This window comes from Phoca vitulina, unplaced genomic scaffold (genome assembly GCF_004348235.1).
Source record: "Phoca vitulina isolate PV1807 unplaced genomic scaffold, GSC_HSeal_1.0 scaffold3, whole genome shotgun sequence".
NCBI classification, from domain to species: domain Eukaryota; kingdom Metazoa; phylum Chordata; class Mammalia; order Carnivora; family Phocidae; genus Phoca; species Phoca vitulina.
The window spans coordinates 42,760,066-42,771,819 of record NW_022589706.1 but is presented as its reverse complement, the minus strand read 5'-3'; the positions used below and the strand labels follow the sequence as shown (position 1 = coordinate 42,771,819).

Sequence of the window (11,754 nt, the reverse complement as noted above, 5' to 3'; positions counted from 1 at the left end):
AAAAAATGGGTAAAAAATCTGAACAGACATATCACTAAAGAAGATATACAGATAGAAAATAAGCATATGAAAAGATAACCAATATTATTTATAATTAGAGAGTCACAAATTAAAACAATGTGACATACTAATAAAATGGCTAATACTGAACAAACTGATAATACCAATTGCTGGTGAGAATGCAGAGTAACAGAAACTTTTATTCGCCGATGGTGGTAATTCTAAATGGTAAAACCATTTTGGAAGATATTAACAGTTTATTACAATGCTGAGCACAGTCTTACCACATAAGTAATTATTCTCCTGTATATTTAAACCATTTGGAAATGTAAGCATACTTGAAAATCTTCACATGAATGTCATTATCAACTTTATTCATAGTTACCCCAAATTGGAAGCAACATATAAGCCCTTCAAAAAGTGAATGGATAAAAACATCTGTGGTATATCTGTAGAATGGAATATTATTCTTTAATAAATATAAATGAGCTATTAAGCTACAGAAGGTATAGATGCATATTAAATGTATATTAATAACTAAAATAAACCAGTCTGAAAAGACTATATAGTGTTTGATCCCATTTATATGACATTCTAATAATGGCAAAACTACAGAGATGGTAAACAGATTAGTGGTTGCTAGTGGAAATAATAGGTAAGGGTTAAATACTTGAAGCACAGGAGATCTTTTAGGGAAATAGAATTATTCTGAATGTTACTGCAATAGTCAATAAGTGACATTCTATTAGTCAAAACCTATAGAATTTTAGAGCATGAAGAGTGAATCTTAATGTATGTAACTTTAAAAAATAAATTAGGATTGGGGAGTAACCTTGTTTGGAATAAAGAAAGAGGCAACAATCTGTTTTAAATACTGAGCCACCCTGAAGAGGGTGGGGAAAGAAATACTAAACTAGATAACTTCAGAAATGAGTGAAGTTTTTAAGTCTTTAGTTGATTAAGCTATTTCTCATGATGTACTGGTTCCGATGCTGCTATTCACATGTACTGGGTATATGTGTACTGAAATTGAGCAATTAATAAAGGAATGGCAGATGGTGAGAGTCAGGTTTCTCACTGTTGGAGTGGGAGTTTACAGATAAGAAATGAGAGGAGGCTAGAATGGCCCATGGGGTAATGAAATAGAGTTGGCGATATCAGAAGGAAACCATGTTTAATTTAATATAGATACAGATGGTTATATATGGAAATACTTATATACGTGTGCATGTACCCAGGGTAGTACATGCACATACATTTCCTTGTTCTGTCACCTGAAAGGGCCTGGAAGCAACAACCCTGTAGAAGCAACAAACACACCTAGAGCCCAGAACTTGATTTCTAATAACATTCTCCAATGAAAGGGAGCAGAACTCTTTGGAAAAATGATTGATTTTAAAACTAAAGCAGGAAATACACAAGATGAGCCTAGAGTATCTTAGAGTATCAGAAAGCAAGATGATACTCATAAAACAACTCTATGCTGATGTGGGTACATCAAAGGGAAACAAAAGTCAACTGAAAGAGCCTCCAATGCCAAAGCTGGGACAATTTGAGCAACAAAATGAATAAAGTAGTATTAGATTATAACCTAAAGTTTAAAATAAATATCCATGAGTCCATACTGATATAAATGCTTGAGTAACTAAATGGGGAAATAAATAAATCTCATGTGCAAAAGAATTCCATGTAGCTATTTTGCCCTTAAATTAGATAGCATGAGTTCTCTATGAGGTGCAGTTCCTTGGTCAGAGAATTGGGTAAGGTGTTAGGTACAGAAGCAAACTCAGGTGAGAAGGTTCCTTAAGGACTTCCGCATAAGGAAAGTTTTAGTCTCTGACTTAACAGAGAACACCTCCAGGGAACACTGAGGGTTCTTAGCTCTTAACTCCCCACAGAAACCAGTCCAAAGATGAACTAGTCCTGGACCTTCCTGGACCAATGTTTATCTTTGTATTGATAAAATGTTACTTTTATTTATTTACCTTTCATTGAGTAAAATTAATACAACATAAAGTTAACCATTAAGCATGTTAAAGTGCATATTTCAGAGTTGTTTGATACCTTCATGATGTTTACAACTACCACCTTCATAGTTCCAGGATATTTTTATCACCCCACAAAGAAACCCTGTACCCATTAAACAGTCACTTACCATTCCTCCTTCCTCCCATCCCACCCCCCAGCCACTGGCAACTACTAGTCAGCTTTCTATCTCTATCAATTTACCTATTCTGGATATTTAGTATAAATGAAATGTGCATTAAAATGTGAACTTTTAGGTCTGATTTCTTTCACCAACTTTGATGTTTTCGGTTCATTGACACTGTAGCATGTATCTGTACTTCACTCCATTTTATGGCTGAATAATATTCCATTGTATGAATCTACAACATTTTATCTATCCACTCATCTGTTGATGACATTTGGGCTGTTTCCAATTCTTGGCTATTGTAAATACTGCTGCTAGAAACAATGGTGTATATGTATTTGAATATTTCTTTTCAATTCCTTCAGTGTAAACTTAGGAGTGGTATTGTTGGGTCATATGGTAATTCTATACTTAACCTTTTTAAAAAACTGCCAAACTGTTGTCTAGAGTGGCTATACCATTTTACCTCCCCATCAGCAATGTACAAGAGTTCCAATTTCTCCACATCATGACCAATACTTTTGTTTTTAAAAATATATATATAGCCATTCCAGCCACTATGATATGGTATCTCATTGAGGTTTTGATTTGCTGTTCCGTAATGACTAAGGATATTGAATATCTTTCATGTGCTTATTGGCAATGTGTATATCTTCTTTGGGGTACTGCCTATTCAAATCATTTACTATATTGGACATTTGTTTTTGTTATTGAGTCGTAAGAGTTCTCTATATATTTTGGATATTAGACCTTTATTAGCTTTATGATTTGCTAACATTTTCTCCCATTCTTTGGGTTGTCTTTTCACTTTCTTAATAGTGTCATTTGAAGAGCAATTTTGTTTTCAATTTTTATGAAGTCTAATTTTTTTTTCTTTTTCTGCTTGTGCTTTTGGTCTCATATAAGAATACTAAATCCTAGATCATGAAGATATACTTCTATATTTTCTTCTAAAGGTTTTATAGTTTTAGTTCTCACATTTATGTCTTGGATCCTTTTTTTAATTTTTTTTTATTAACATATAATGTATTATTTGTTTCAGGGGTACAGGTCTGTGATTCATGAGTCTTACACAATTCACAGCGCTCACCATAGTACTTACCCTCCCCAATGTCCATCACCCACCCACCCTTCCCTCCTACCCCCCTCCCCTCCAGCAACCCTCAGTTTGTTTCCTGAGATTAAGAATCTCTTATGGTTTGTCTCCCTCTCTGGTTTCGTCTTGTTTCATTTTTCCCTCCCTTCCCCTATGATCCTCTGTCTTGTTTCTCAAATTCCTCAAATCAGTGAGATCGTATGATACTTGTCTTTCTCTGACTTATTTCGCTTAGCATAATACCCTCTGGTTCCATCCACGTCGTTGCAAATGGCAAGATTTCATTTTTTTGGATGGCTGCATAAATAATCCAATCAAGAAATGGGTAGAAGACATGAACAGACATTTCTGCAAAGAAGACATCTAAATGGTCTTGGATCTATTTTTTTTTTTTTTTTTAAGATTTATTTATTTATTTGAGAGAGAGAATGAGACAGAGAGAGAGAGCATGAGAGGGGGGAGGATCAGAGGGAGAAGCAGACTCCCTGCTGAGCAGGGAGTCCGATGCGGGGCTTGATCCCGGGACTCCAGGATCATGACCTGAGCCGAAGGCAGTCGCTTAACCAACTGAGCCACCCAGGCGCCCTTGGATCTGTTTTTAATAATTTTTGTATGTGGTATGAAGTAGGGGTTAGACTTCATTCTTTTGCTAGCTTTGAATTTACCTTGCTTTTCTTTTTCTAGTTCCTTAAAGTATACAGTTAGGCTATTGATTTGAAATCTTTTTCCTTTTCTTTTTCTTTTCTTTTCCCCAGTATAAATGTTTATAGCTCTACATTTCCAAATGAGCACTGCCTTCACTGCATCCCAGAAGTTTTGGTGTGTTCTGTTTTTGTTTTTATTTGTCTTAATGTATTTTCTAATATCCCCTGTGATTTCTTCTTTGGCCCATTAGTTAAGATTGAATCTCAAGTATAATCCAAGCTTGTTCCAAATGTTATTCCTTGACCCAGACTGCTGTAACCAATATCTGTAAGTTTAAATGCTTCTGGCAAAAGCCACTGGGGAAGTCATCCCAGCCCTGGGAATGCTTCAAGTTGGGTGAAATAAATGTTTTCCACTGTTCGTTGAGAAAGGTAGCAGATGTATGGAGACCCATAAACACAGTTCTTTGAGAATAAAGTACTTGTTGCTTTCTCTAGTTCTAACAATTTGCACTAGAAGAGCAGCTGCTGATTTTTAATTTTTTGAGGAATCTCCATTCTGTTTCCCATGGGGGCTGAACCAATTTATATTCTCACCAAGGGTGCTCAAGGGTTCCCTTTTCTCCACATCCTATCCAATACTTGATATCTTTTGTCTTTTGGATGATAACCATTCTAACAGGTGTTAAATGATATCTCATTGTGATTTTGACTTCCATTTCCCTGATGATTAGTAATATTGAATATTTTTCATCCATCATGTTGGCCGTTTGTATGTCTTTTTTGGAAAAATGCGTATTCAGGTCCTCTGCTCATTTTTTAGTCTGACTTTTTTTTTTTTTTTTTTTTGGCTATAAAGGTGTATGAGTTTCCTATATGCTTTGGATTTAACACCTTATCAGATACATGATTTGAAATATTTTCTCCCACTCCATAAGCTGCCTTTCATCTTATTAGTTATTTTTGGGGAGAGATGGATTGGATTCCCTATTCCACCATTTTCAGTAATGTCACTCTTAAAATACTATTTTTATAGCAGTACTCCACAATGAATCTAATTTCTCAGTTTGCTTGCATTTCCATTCATTTCCTCTCTCTCCGTTTCTTTCCTTCAGTGAAGGACCTGAAAGCAGAGAAGAGCACATTATTTTACTTTGTTTACAAAGGAACTAGTCAAAAGTCAAAATGCAGAACAGTTGGGAAAGGAATTTTTGATAGCTATATATCCTGAAGAATATGACCTAGCCACAAATAAATGGACAGGATAAACTAGATGCAGGGATACAGCCAGAGGGAGAAAGTAAATTACTTCTAAAATTATTCAGCACCCAGGAATGTAACTTCAGTCTTCTCTCCTTGCAAATGGCCATGTAAGATAGTTAATTTTTTGAAGCAAACAAATCACCTTAATTGAACACAGTTTTCATTTTAAAACAAGTTGTAGAGCTTAAGGCTGAAGTCCTCCAGAGAAAATAGCCTTATGATTTATATCAGCACTGCTCAAATTCAAAGCAATTTGTGAGGTTGCATATGAATAATGCAGAGTGAGAACAGCACAGGAGGAAACCATTGAAAGAAAGTAAATGAAGTCCCTTTAAAATGGAATATATAGGAAACTATTTAATTTGAATTATTCACCAACACTTGTGATATTACAGGAATAACCATAGATCAGTGAATATTTCAATTTTTAAGATGGGGTCATGCTGTTCCTTTTATATATTAAAAAAAAAAATCCCAGAGACCAAAAATGTTAAAGTGAATGAGAAGTGCATTACAGCCTATGAATATGCACGGATGTGCTAGAGTTCACCTGAAAAGAAGGGATGAATGGCCTTTGGAACTCTGTGACACACAGCTAGAGATGGTGACTCAAGATCCACAGAGGCAGTTTCTGCCAGCTTGAGAGAGTGTTCAATGATCAGCAGAAAATGCACCTTTTAGATATATTTTAACTATTTCTGACTCTAATGATGAGCTGTATGTTTTGGAGAAATTCCAAGTACCTGAGTAGTACCTTATTTCTTTTATATATGGAATAAGTATAAGTGTTGCTTCTTTTCTCTTTTACATAATCCTCAATGTATAGTGTTGAGTGGTTTAATATGTAATTATTTCAAGAGAGTCAAATGAGAAACTAAAAGGGTAGATCGTTCAGTAATGTTTTAATAACTGCACAATTAAAATACCATATAAAGCATTTGGTATTTACTCCATTAAAATCAAATAGAAAACCTTACCAATTGTCATATCAATTAATCCTATTTAATGTTGTGTATTATTTTTAGGCTTAGCAGTTCCTTAGTAATATACTCACTATGTGTATTGACACTGTTTTAGAATCACAGAGTTGAAAAGTCACCTGATCTATAGAAGTTTAAAATCAATAGTCTTTTAAATTTAATAGTATAAGAATTCTAAATGATCTGGGAAAATAGCCAGCTGACCAATATTAAAGTAAGTGACTAGGCCTGGTATTTGTATGGAATATCTTTAACTAGAAGTCAAGTAACCGTGGCTAAAATCATTTAATTCAAAGAGATGCTAGACCACGTTTCATAAGGAGGTATGGAAACAGCCTAATACCATCTAGTCTATCCAAATATTTCTGCAAATCAGTAGCTGCTGAGAGACCGTAATGTTGCATAGCTGGGAAAATAAAACTGTAAAAAAATTATATCCTTTTGAGCAATATCATAGAGAATAACATGAATTTGTATAATGCAAGTTAAATGATAGAGGGAAATGAGAAACATTCAAATTATTCAACTGGATAGTGCGTTTATATTCAGGCCAAGCCAATATTTGATTTCAGATTCTGGTGAACACTACTGATCAATAAGAATAAACGAAGTTCTTTCACTTTGAATGTCCAAGTCTGGTCTGTTAGGATAAACTAAGTTGATTTGGCTGCTTTTAGCATTGACTTTAATTTCAGGCGTGCCTTGTAATTGGCTAATGCTTGGTTAGCATTCTGAATAGGAACTTCTTCCTCATGTTCATATTTTAAGATCTCTATGTATGTCTGGGTACACCCTGCTGATTTCCTAGAAACTGTATTTTGTTTACCTGGATCTGGACCTTTGGAGGTGGTACGGGGTAGGGATAGGCATTGTGGAGAATTTATAGAGGACTAGTCCAAAAGGACCATTATATTTTAGAGCTTCCCAGAATGCTTTCTAATGACCTGAGAGGATTCTGGATTCCCTTAGACCTAGTCACAGAAACATTCTCAAATGTTATGAAAGTTCTTTAATCACCCATTTTTTTCTGAAAGTAACTTAAGTTCTCTGATAATTTCCATTAACATGCATGCCTCACATTTTCTTTGCCCAGTAATAACTCTTAAATAGGTCACCTGTGAGATATGTAGAAGGCTACAGAGAAGTGATATTTTTAAAGAATCTAAGAATCTGTATCTATCTATCATCTATCTATCATCTATCCATGCACACACATATATATATACACACACACATTTATTTAGGCATAAATTAATATACACATTTATATATATATTATACTTAAACATAAAATGAGAGAGTTTTTTTAAATAGGTAAGATTCTTCACATATGGTAGGGTATATAATGAAAGCATGATCTTTAGTATGTATAGTGTGCAGAAGACATCTTTGTATACAAAGTATTATATATTAGAGTGGCAATTAAATTGATAAAATCATCTTCAAATAATAGAGAATCTGTGATATCTGGATATGCTATAAAAGTTAAGAGCCCAATATGTTCTGTTGTCTCTTCAAATCATATAAGTCTTTTACCTTCCACTAGAGATTTCCGTGGAGAGGAACAACTCTGAGTCTTAAGTCAATTTTTTGAGGGCTTGTTTTACCAGGGCTGAAAAAAAAAAAAAAAAAAAGTTAAGAGCCCAGGCATTAGAAACTGATTGCCCGGGTTTAAATTCCAATTCTATGACATACTAGCAGTAATGATCCTGTGAAAAATCACTGAATATCCGTAAAATATAGTAATCATTACACTTAACCTTGGTGTCATTATTGAGATGAAATATAATAATCAGAGGTTATCACTGTGCCTAGAACATAATAAATGCCCAAGAGATGTCATATTTTTCGCATTAGCTTCTATTTCTGGCATTGAAAATACATAATAATATTTTACATTTTCAACAAGAATACTGATTTCCTAAATACTTTATTGAAAATTACTGAAAAGTTCTACCTACATTGTAATCAACTTGCTTTATTTGTTTATTTATTTATTTTTATTGCAATCGTGCTTTCCACATCAGTTGATTATGGCTCAATAATGCTACATGGCAGAACTCCTCAAAACTGACTGACTTAAAACAGCTGTCATTGTTCTCTCTCACACATCTGCAGTTCACCTGTGCATCAGGTCATCTTGGCTAGACTTACCTGGGGGCCCTGCTTTATGCTGGAGGGCAATCAGCCTTGGCTCCTCCATACGCATTGGCCTCACGTCTGCTCTATGTGAGGACATGCTGAGACCCAAGTTGAAGGGAAAACTTTTCCCAGGGCCAAGACAGACTCACAGGTGTCCTACTGCACAAACATACTTCACACCTTAATTCGCATCACATTTGTTAGTATCCCACTGGCTAAAGCAAGCCATGTTGCCAACCCAACATAACAGGGCAGGGAAGTACGCTTCTATGAAGGTGAGGACAGCAGTGAATATCTTTAAACAGCATTCTAATCTACTATGTTACTTTGAAAACTATGTAATGGATCAATTAAATTTTGAACATTTTAAAAATCTGTTGATAGCTATTAGTATGATTTTAATATTAACCCCTAATTTTTAAATAATCATTGTCTCATAAATGTTCCCTAATTTTTTAATAATCATTATCTCATAAATGTTCACAACAGTCCTTCCAGGCAATTGATGTAAAATTGTGCACATGTTCTCCACAATATTTGGTAAATTTTCAGACATAAATCTTCGGATCTATATTAGCCTGCTTGGGCTCCCATAACAAAATACCACAGCCTGGGGTGCTTAAAAAACAAAGATTTATTTTTTCACAGTTCTGGAGGCTGGAGGTCCAAGATCAGGGGATTGGCAGAGTTGGTTTCTTCTGGGGCTTCCCTTCTTGGTTTGCAGATGGCCACCTTCTTGCTGTGTCTTCACATGGTCTTCCCTGTGTGCATGTGTGTCTAATGTTTCTCTGTGTGTACTTGAATTGCTTCTTCTTATGCAGATACCAGTCATATTGGATTAGGGCCCACTGTAAAAACAAAGCAAAACACGACTTAATTTTAACTTAATCATGTCTGTAAAGAACGTATTTCCAAATACCGTTACATTTATTTATTTGAGAAAGAGAGAGAGCACAAGCAGGGGGAGAGGCAGGAGCTTGACATGGGGCTGATTCCCAGGACCCTGGGATCATGACCTGAGCTGAAGGCAGATGCTTAACTGAGCCACCCAGGCAATCCACAACAGGATTTTTAAAAAATATCTTTAAGATGTTAGGAAACTCAAAAGATTGATCGTTTCTGTTTAATATTAAAATGAGAAATAAAGGAAAGGTATATATCCCAAGGGTCAGAGCAGTAGAGTGAGAAGAGCAATGATGGTGCTGAGATTGGGATTCAGAACCGTGCTTCAGTCCAAATTCTATCACTAATTAGCAGATTTGTGTGGACTCAAGTAACGATAATCGGATTTTTTTAAAGTATAAATGCCAGTAAAAGTGATTTGAAAAAAAAAAATGAGGTATTTAAGCATAGACATTTGTGTCTACTATCCATTAGAAGAAGGTCTTAATAATTAGGGAAGTTACTTAAATGTCTTCTTTGAGACAGGCTATTTTACAACCAATAATTCTTTTCAAGGTTTATTAATTAATTTTTTCCTAGTTTCCAAAGATCTCTGAGCAATATGATCAGTGTTTGCAAATTTTTAAACAAAAGGAATAAACACGAAGTAAAATAGTATTGCTTTCGTGTTTTTTCATTCTTATTTAGGGTAATATATATATTTTTTTCTTTTTGAGCTGTGTTTCACTTATCCCTTTTCTGAATTTAATGTTTTAAATGTGTAACCGAATCAGTTCATGTTCATGCAGTGATCTCTAGGGCCAAGGTAAAATGTCCACCATGCAATGTATGTCTAGCTCTCTGTCGTTTTGAATTTCTTCCAAGATTTTGCATATTTTCAAATTTAACCACTGTATTAAAGCTGTGGGTTTCCTCTCTCATTTGCTTTTTCTGAGTAGGAAATGGGTTCCCAAACCTCTTCTGTACACAAGTCACAAAAATGATAGGTTTTTTCTCCATATGTCCATCCTTCCTTTTCTCCCTTCCTTTCTCTTTCTCCCTTTCTCTCACTTTGTTTTTTTTTTTTTTGTATGTTTGTTTCTTTCTTCATTCTTTTCTGTCTCTATACATTTTAACAGATAAATCAAGAGGCCTGTGAAATGTTGGGAGGCAGATAAAGGAATAAAGAAATCTGAGATCAGAAATTAGATGTTAATATTACTACTTACTGAGCTTATTTGCTAAAGAATTAAACATGGCACAACTTTCTTCTTTTGTCATAATCCTATCTGAAAGGAATAGCTGAAAAAACATCCTGGGAAGCCAATTCAGTGTAATATTTTAGATACTTGGGAGTCAACATTAAATATTTTAGCAAATGATTTAAAATATAATTCACCTAAAGTAATCCTGGTTTAAAGACTCTTTTGGGGAATTACAATAATGAACCATATTTTTTTTCTCTTTCTCTTTGAGGGATTTCTTTATTAGAGTTTAGAAAGTTAAATCTTAAACTATAAGAAGATAAAATAAATCTAGCTTTGTCAAATATTTGATCTTGAGATAATAAATTAGAGTTGACTTCCTTATAGTGTGGCCTCCTTCCCATGTGTTTCATATTCTCGTCTCAGTGTTATATCATCTATTCAAATATCATCTATTCAAAATAAAGCAAAACCAAAATGCAGGTAGGGGAAAGAAATGTATTTAGGTATACATTTATATACCACCCATCGAGACATAAACATCCTGAATGCTAAATTTTTTGCTTGTTTGATATATCCACAAATAACTAGTATATATGCTGGGCCTTAATTGATTATTAAAGGATCTATTGTCAGTTTGAAACTTTCCTGTTTCTATTCTTTCTTTAATAATGGTTCTACTGTGTCCAAGACCATACAGATTTATAGCTCAGACCCAGAAAGTCTGAGAGGAACAATTTGGATGAAGATACCATGAATCAGTTCTACATACTTTCTTCTTTTTAGCCTAAAACAAACAAAATGGAAAGAAAAAAGAAAGAAACAAATTAGTCTAGCAATTGAAGATAATTGGTTTGTTTCAGAATTAGAGTAGTTAATCCTAGCTTCCATAAAAAATAGAAAAAAAATTCTCTTGGCTTACATCAGAAAGACTTAGTTATTGCTTACACAGCCTGACACAAGTCATGTGGCCTTTCTGGGTCACTTTTATGTAGCACTGACTTCAGATGCTAGAAGTCTTTCATTTTGTTGCTCCATTGTCCTAGGGCTCAATGATTCCCTACTTCAGGGTGACTGGGGAGCCAAAAAGGTCCATTAGGTTCTTCAGGATGTTTTAAGTGTCAGGCCTGAAAGTAATATAATCCTTTCCCCAAAATTTTCTTGGGAAGATGTCAGTCACAGGGCCTAATTATTTGCAAGAGAGTCTGATAAGTGAAAAGAAGCACATACTTTGGTACAGTCATAATCTCTGCCAGTTTGGGGAAGTAAGAAAGCAACAAACATGTGTAATGGAGATTGAGGTCAAAAAAGATCAACAATAAGTATGTACAAAGTGCTTTAATATATCAATAGAGGCAGAAATGACTGAGTTTAGGGCTAAGAAGAATCT

General features: G+C 34.6%; 1 non-coding gene across 1 annotated transcript; it reads left to right on the top strand.

Moving 5' to 3' along the window:
* The first annotated feature begins 7,633 nt into the window (after nucleotides 1–7,633).
* LOC116630392 lies at nucleotides 7,634–7,749 on the top strand. Its single transcript, XR_004298969.1, has one exon. It is a non-coding gene; the product is annotated as a U5 spliceosomal RNA (small nuclear RNA).
* The last annotated feature ends 4,005 nt before the right edge of the window (nucleotides 7,750–11,754 follow it).